The sequence below is a fragment of the Dioscorea cayenensis genome, unplaced genomic scaffold (genome assembly GCF_009730915.1).
Source record: "Dioscorea cayenensis subsp. rotundata cultivar TDr96_F1 unplaced genomic scaffold, TDr96_F1_v2_PseudoChromosome.rev07_lg8_w22 25.fasta BLBR01001336.1, whole genome shotgun sequence".
NCBI classification, from domain to species: domain Eukaryota; kingdom Viridiplantae; phylum Streptophyta; class Magnoliopsida; order Dioscoreales; family Dioscoreaceae; genus Dioscorea; species Dioscorea cayenensis.
In genome coordinates, this window is record NW_024087727.1 from 1 (window position 1) to 8,773 (window position 8,773).

Sequence of the window (8,773 nt, forward strand, 5' to 3'; positions counted from 1 at the left end):
ACCCCCATCTTTGAGAGGCAAATGGGCGGGGTTTTGAGCTTTGCTTGAAGTCTTTGGGTGGTCCCTGCACGGATTGACCTGCTTCTCTTGGAAAGAAGGTTGTTGGGGGAGCTTTCATTGGCAGTGATGATGAGATTGTCTAGGCCAAACATGCGGGACTGGAGAAGAAGAGGCTGTTACTTAGGAATCGTTATTACGAATAGAGGGGTTTCCTATGGATTACTTGTTTTTTGCGCGATTTCATTGACCCAGTTTTTTATCTTGCTCCATGAGCTAAACTGATGGGTAAATTGGATTTTATAACTACTAGGATGGTAGCTTATTTCTTTTAAAATACCCTTCCTTAGTCCAGTGTTTTAATTGAGTTTAAATCTTGGGCCCTTGTTGAATGATTTCTATAAAGGTGACACTAGAGTTGATAGTTTATCTTAGTAACTTTGTGGATGGGTGACACATGCAGTTGAACAGCCAAGTTGGAGGGTTGGGGTGATCAAGAGGTATGAAACATCCCACTTTTCCCTCGATGTGATTTTGTCCACCTCACAGTTCCTGAGGGTTCTTTGCGATCGTAATAGAGTGAAGGAGCAAGGATGAACTCTACTTGGGGCTTAGTTGCATGGCAGACAGCAGTGAAGTGTTGAGTGACTTTCAGTATCTCGGGGCTTAATTGTGACTAGGGGTCTTTTACTTTGGACTAGGGTTGGAGAAATCACTCATAGGAATAGGGTTTATCATGGAATCCCTAGAACTCCCGTAACTTTGCATAGTGTGGTGATGAGGCGTGATTCTCAGGCCAGGGATATGATGGCAGGATTAGTCACGGTTGACCTTGGATTTGGGATGTGCTTGAAAGATTTTCAAACAAGTAAGCATTGGTTAGGAAATGGTAAGGTCTTGCATTTGGAAACATTAGTCTAGGGGGCATTGCTTGAGTACCCACTTCTGTCGATTGCCTTTCCTCTCAATTACTTGGCCTCTCGTTCTTGTTTCTTTTGTTTTCTGATTACATTACCTTTATCAACACAATCGTATTCATCTTGGCTTGGTTGGATAGCAATTTTAGTATTTTTATTCTACTCCCTCACAGGATCGATACCCCTCACTTGGGTTATTACTTGACAAGAGCATGCACTTACTTGGGTCACCACGGAGGCACAGCCGACACAACAATAAGTGTTGGTCTATTTTGATAGCACGCGTTGTAATAAACCAAACAAGTCGATGATAACAGAAAAAGTAGATGCAAACCAAACATATCATCGAGAGCCATATTCAAATTTAAAAGCTTAAACTAATATAATATAAAATCCATGATTTAAATATTCAAAATCAATATTTCCAAATGTGGCGATAAGAACTCCTACGATGAGAGAATAAATTATTCCATTATAATGAAAGGATGTCCTTGTTTAGTGATCGATTATTACCCATTCATATTATTTCATTTCATTGCATTCATTGGTTTTATTGTAATGATTAAATTGTGGAATTAGATGCTAAATCTAATGTGTCTTCCATTCGAAGCTTCGAGGTAATACTTAAAGACAAGGAAGAGACAAAACAAGCATTCAATCATGCTTGAAAGTTGGAGCTCTCTGGTTTATCGGTGTATAAGGAGGAGGTAAATTTGGATGGTATGGGTGTTTATTATCTGATTGTCATTGACGGTCATCATTTCTTTCTAGAGAACCTTGTGGGGCAGCAGGGGTTGGATGCCTCGCAAGAAGGAGGAGTTTAGAGCTAGTAGGAGGTTCTTACAGGCGAGTGACTTGCGCTTCGTGTGGGATAGCTCTTCGGACCATCCAAAAGGAGGTTACAACGAGCTTATGCGTAAGGATAGCCACAAGGAGATGATTTGAAGTGTTTATGTGGGGTGCACTTACGACCATAGCTGGATCATTATAGGATAGAAGACTTTACGGGGCCGGGAGTTGTGACGTGAGAGTGATCTATGAGACCCACTTACCATCTTTCTCATACTGATATCCTTACACCTATAAGCAACCCATAAGTAGTGAATATAAATAGATCGATGAGGTTTTAAAGCATTCTTTGGATTTCGATTTAGACTTTTCTTGGATGCGAGTAGGGGAAGAAGGAGATGAATCTCTAGGCCTCAAAGGGTAGGGCATGTTCATTTTAGGCTAAAGTGTAAAGGGAAATGGAAGTGAAACGACTTCCCCACTCCATGTGTTGTTTTATCCTGAAGTGAAAGTATAACTTCTCCCGAGCTTTTCAGCTGGAAGTGAAATTAACTAGGCCCACTTTAGTGAATTTTACATTGAAGTGGGTGAAGCTGGACTCCATATAAAAAGTGACTTCCACCACTTTCTCATCCACGCGAGTCAGGTTATCCCTTTCTAGATCGGTGAACCGACACCTCCCGAGACACCGTGCCTTCTTACTACGATCGGGTGATGCTGCCACTTCTCTCCTCATCCCTCTTCTCTCGCCATGCACGGTTTTACAGCTTCTCTTCTCGTCTTGGCTTTTTGTTGATCGGCTCTCTCTTCCCTCTTTCGATCTGCTTCCTACTTCTCTTCTCACCATTGGAGGGAGCTTCTAGGGTTTCAAATCGAGATCTTTTTCCTTCTCCTTAATCAGGTGAGTTTTTGTTGTTTTCTCATTCTTGATTTGGGAATTTGGGATCATTTGTTGGTTTGACATATGTTCTTTTGTGATGTTTAGGTGATGATGATGATGATGATGATGATGTTATTTGAATTCTAGGTTAGAATTTTGGTTGTGGAAGGAAGTTTAGAGACTTTTTTGTAGTTTCTGGTGAATTTTCTCCTCCTATTATTACCATGCTCTTTAAGAATTTGTTAGGTTGTTATCCTCAAAAAGAATTTCATTAAAGTTTGAATTTTCATACAAGAGATTGAAATTTATGTGAAATTTTTAGAGATTGTTTGATGGTAATTGCTTGCTTTTGCCCATATTGAAGATTGATTAGCAAGATAAAAAGAGATCATTGAATTTGAGCTTTCAATGGTGTAAAAAGTTTGTGCCTTGATTTTTGGCGATAATAATCGACAATTTTTGTCATTGTTGGTCAATTTTTATTCATCATTGTGATCGTTAACCTCCATTGTGGTCCTTCAAACCTTTCTTTTTCCCATACTAGATGAAATAGGGACTATGTTCGGGAAGCATTAATCGATTTTTGTGCATGGACATAAGATTAACATCTGATTGTAGTAAAAGAAGTCCTCAGGTTGTCATTGTATGAATTTATTGTTACTCATTACTATTCTTTAAGAAGATTGTGGTGTTGTGTGATGATTCTATTGACTTTGAGCAAGGACGAGATCAAATTAAAGATCTCAAAATGGTAGAATGTTTAGTTTATTATTAACTATGATAATGATTAGCTTACTATTAACCATGCTTTTTATCCAAGGGTGTTACCTGTTACCAATCTTAAAGATGATTGTTGTGTTGTGTGATAATTCTATTGACTTTGAGTAAGGGTGAGATTAAATTAAAGATCTCAGAATGGCAGAATGTTTAGTTCATTATTAACTATGCTAATGTTTAGTTTACTATTAACCATGCTTTCTTATCAAAGGGTGAATGTTTAAAGGATATTTAGCTTGAAATTCCTCCCCTTTTTTGTTAATAACTACATTACATAGCTTCTTGGGGCATTGGTGTTTGGTTTTTGGTTTTTGAATACATCTTGTGCATATCCATTGAAGAGTAGATTATTTTCTGCTCATTGCTTTGATTAGATAACAAACTAATATTTCCGCCAATAAGCATATGTATAATTAGGTTGAACAAACATTTGTTCTCTCATTAAGAGAGAGAAACAATAGAAATAGAGGTGTTGATATTTATATTTATTTGAATTAAGTTAATTAAAGACTTTTCTCATTGTCACTTTGGTGTTACTTGCTACCTTCTTAACATATGTCCTCCCTACCCCCCACACACACACACTATAATAGTACTATATATATCTATACTCTATATAGTTGTATGTACTACTAATGTATCCAATTCAATGGAGAAGGAGTGCAAAGATTGACACACCCCTTACGAGTGCATACCGTAAGTGCATAGGTTGTCGAAGTAATAAAGTACCCTGGTGAGTGGGTAGTCGTATCCACAGGGAATAGTACTCAGAAACACAAGTATTGCTATTTAGCTATAGTAAAGATGATTTAAGAGTGATGCGAATAATATCAATACAAATAGAAATAAAGTAAAGAAGAAAGAGATGCAATAGAATAATAGGAGAGTCGATCGATAGAAAATGGGCACCCTGACATTGCTCATCCTAGGATTATTATTTCAAATACAAGACCAATCATTATGTCTCCTAACTAATGTCTAATGAGTCATTGAAATCCTAAGACACACGGTCCCAAACCTAAGGTCAACCGTGACTAACCCTCACACTATTCCTCGATGGAAAGGGATACTTTCGACGCCTCATATTGTGTGGAGTTGCATGAAGATTTGGGGATTCCAAGTGATAAACCCTATTCCCTAATATAGATCTAACCTTTTGGTCCAGACGAAAAACCCCTAGTCACAATTAAGCCCCAGCACTAAGGATTACTTCAACACTTCACTCTATTGCTCACGCACCTAAGTCCCAATGGAGTTTGTCTCTTAGCACTTCACTCTATTGTGACCACAAAGAACTCTTGGAATGTGGAGGTAGGATAAATCACATTGGAAGGGAAAGGGATGTTCCCCTACCTCTCGACTCACCCTCTCAATCCTCTCCAACCTAGCTTTTTGTCTAACCCTCATGGTGTGTGTCACTCATCCACAAGGATTACCAAGATAGATTCTCAACCCTAGTGTCACTCTAAAGGGAAAATTAATTCATCAAGCATTCAAGGTTAGAACTCAATTAAAAACATCAATTAAAAAAATATAATGAGAGATTAATGAAACAAAATCATCATAGGGTTTACAAGTCCAAGCACCCACTAGGGAGCTTTAGTTCTCCATGGAGTAAGATACAATCAACAATGAAATCGAATATAAAAGCATGTAATCCATAAGAAAAACCCCCTTGTAGTCCGTATCGATAGTCTTGTGGAGTTTTCTCGTCTTCTCCAAGGGTTCCCTCGTCAAGCCTAGGGCACACCTTGCTGAATCTATGTCGACAAAAGCTCCCCCAATAACTATCTTCCGAGGGAACACGATGTCGAAGGCCATAGAACCACTCCAAAAAACTAGCCAAAGCCTCTCCAAACCCTAGCCGTGAGCGCCTCCAAAGATAGGGAAAAGATGAGGAAAGGATTGGAAAAAGGATCCCCAAAACGTCTGAAATCGTGGCTTAAATAGGGCTGTAATCGGGCATCCACACGGGCATGTGGAATTTCCACACGCTAGTGTGAATTTCCATGACACTGATTTTCTGCGAGCTGTGAACAGTAACTACTACAGTGATTTGTTACAGTACTTCGCCAAAATACTCCCAAATCCACACTTTTCATCAAGGCCACATGAACGGGCACACATCCATGCAGTAGATCACTTCGCGTCTTCAACTAAACCACATTGACGAAGATCTTGCTAATCTTGTATAAGTCGGAACACACGAGTGTGATTGCCTTTGTGCCCCTCCAAATTGTATATTCGCTCTAGCACAATTGAGGTTGTCACACACTCACATGTCTTTGCTCACAAATTGTGTCTTCATGTTTGTTCACTCCAAGACTTCATCAACAAAATGCATCCACGATCTACTTTTTGGTTCATTTCTTTTCACAATTGCCTTCACAAACCCTTCATGCACAAAAAGAACACAAATATACATGAATAAGCGAAAAGTATGGACTTGGGAAGTATTTTTAGGCCAGTGTCAGAAGGAAAATTGCAGTGAAAGTATCGAAAGCAGAGATCTGCTCACCCAGCTGGTCGAGAAAAAGCAGAATTGGAGAATCCACACGAGCGTGGAAATTATACAGCCTGCAGTGGGAAATTCCACATGGGCGTGTAAAATCCACAGCCCATGTGGTCGCCTCGATTCCAGCCCTATTTAAAAGCCGATTCAGCCCCGATTTCAGCATTCTTTTCTCCATCTTTTCCCCAACTTGAGAGAGGATTTTGGCTAGGGTTTTGAGAGGTATTGGCTAAGGTTTTGGAGAGGTTCTACGGCTCTGACATCGTCATTCCTTAGGAAGAAGGTTGGTAGGGGAGCTTCCGTCGAGGTGTATCCTATAATGGACGAGGGAATCTTTTGATGATGAGTAGAGGACTTTCCACAAGACCATCGACACGACTATCGAGGGGTATCTCTATGGATTCATTGCTTTTACATTCTATTTCTTTGATTGTACTTAGCTCCATAGAGAGCTAAACCCATAGTGGGTACTTGGGCATTTGTGAACCCTAGGATGTATTTGTTTCATTGAATCTCTTTATTATGCTTTCAATTAATTGATGTTTGTTGTGAGTTCCAACCTTGGATGCTTGATTGTATGAAAATTTCCCCTAGAGTCACACTAGGGTTGAGAGTTCTTGTTGGTAACCTTGTGAGTGAGTGACACACCATGAGCGTTAGATAAATCTAGGTTGGAGAGGGTTGAGAGGGTGAGTCGAGAGGTACAGGAGCGTCCCTTTTCCCCTTCGACGTGATAGATTCTACCTCCGTTCCTCGAGTTCTTTGGGGCCATAATAGAGTGAATGGTGTAAGGGATGACCCTTCGCTGGGGCTTAGTTGCGCGTGCAACGGAGTGAAGCATTGAGGTGATCTTAGTATCTAGGGCTTAATTGTGGTTAGGGACCTTCCACCCGGACCATAGGGTTAGGTCTATAATTAGAAGAGATTTATCACTTGGAATCCCTAGAGCTTATTGCAACTCTATTCGAGTGCGAGGTTGAGAGGTCATCTAACTCTCATCCGGGGACATGTATAGAGTTAGGCATAGTTGACCTTAGGTTTGGGACTATGTATTTAAGGATTTCCACGACTCACCATTGCATCGATTAGGAAGCATAATAGAGGGTTCTTACACATGAAATGATTATCCTAGGCGGAGCATTATCCGAGTATCCCATCTTTATCGATTGCCTTACCTCCTCCTTTACTCGTGCTTTCTTACTCGTTGTTTTTACTTTTGAGAATTGAATCATTGTCACACTTATCACTACTGATCTTTCACATAGCTAAGAAGCGGATTAAGTGTTTTTATTCCCTACTCCTTGTGGATTCGATACCCGCTCATCCGGGATTATTACTTCGACAAACCCGTGCACTTGCAGGATATACGCAAGGGGACCTTGTCAAGTTTTTGGCGCTGTTGCCGGGGAGTAGGCGTTTAGAGATACTTTGCACTTTGTTTTCTTAGCTATTTCACCATACATTCTATTTCATATCTTCTTATTCTATCATCGTTATGATTTCTTTTTTTTTCTTTTTGGGAATCCCTCGATATTGATTGAAGGAGATCCTAAGCTTGAACGTACACTTAGAAGAAAAGGGAAAGAGCCTGTGCAAGAACAGTCTAATTTAGCTGGTTTGGAAGTGGAAGGATCTGAAAACATGACAGAACAGAACGAGCAACAGCGGACATTATCTGATTATGCCAGACCTTCAGTGTTGGGGACAAAATCGAGCATTGTGCGTCTCCCGATTACACTCAGAGCTTTGAGCTGAAGTCGGCATTCATCCACATGTTGCAGCAATCCGCATAGTTCAACGGTTTGGCCGATGAGGATCCAAACAGTTATATAGAGGGTTTTCTCGAGGTGTGTGATATGCTGAAGATAAACGGAGTGACGGATGATGCCATCAAGTTGAGAGCCTTCCCATTTTCCCTAAAGGGGAGAGCGAAGCAGTGGCTACACTCATTACCTAGAGCATCGATCACCACATGGGAGGAGATGGTAGAAGCTTTTCTCTTGGCGTATTTCCCTCAAAAAATCTGCAAAGCTTTAGGAATGAGATCTCATCCTTTGTTCGAGTTGAAAATTGGAGTCTCTATTCGAGACATGGGAAAGGTTCAAGGAGCTCCTGAGAAAGTGCCCACAACACGGATTCCCAGAGTGGATGATTGTTCAGACCTTTTATAACGGTTTGAATCCGAGTACAAGGCAACTCTTGGATGCGGCAGGAGGAGGTACCTTAGGTAGCAAGACCCTAGATGAGGCCCATCAATTAATTGAGGAAATGGGGCTAAACAGCTACCAATGGAATGCCAGGGAGAAGAAAAAGGTGGCCGGTCTCCATGAAATAGATGCGGTAACTTCATTGGCGGCTCAAGTAGAAAATTTGAGTAAGAAGTTAGATCTTCTAACTTCAAACAGAGTGGCGGCCATGACTAATTGCACCGGGTGTGGTGGAGGACATGCTTCCTCCGATTGCTCGATCTCTATCGGTGATGTTTCTTCGGTGGAGAACGCTGATTTTGTAGGTAATGGCATGAGACCTCAAGGAAACCCATATAGCAATACCTACAATCCAGGTTGGAAGAATCATCCCAATTTTTCATGGAGTAATCAGGGTCGACAAAAGGCCATGGGGCCACCGAGTTTCCAACAACAACAACAAGCCCCTTAGGTGGAAAACAGAGTCTCAGGTTTGGAAACCCGAATGAATGACTTAGAGAAGCACTTGACTAGATTTGTGCAATATGCAAATACAAGATTTGAATCAGTCGAGGCTACACTTCGCAACCACACTGCCTCTTTGCATAACCTTGAAAATTAGGTGGGGCAAATTGCGAAGTCTCTCTCTGAAAGGCCACATGGAAGCTTGCTGAGCAATACAGAGACCAACCCTAGAAAGCACGTGATGGCAATC

At 40.8% G+C, this 8,773-nt stretch overlaps 1 non-coding gene across 1 annotated transcript; it reads right to left on the reverse strand.

The window, feature by feature from the left end:
* Positions 1-7,901: 7,901 nt before the first annotated feature.
* LOC120256200 lies at positions 7,902-8,010 on the reverse strand. The gene has a single exon (XR_005535227.1). It is a non-coding gene; the product is annotated as a small nucleolar RNA R71 (small nucleolar RNA).
* Between the last annotated feature and the right edge of the window lie 763 nt (positions 8,011-8,773).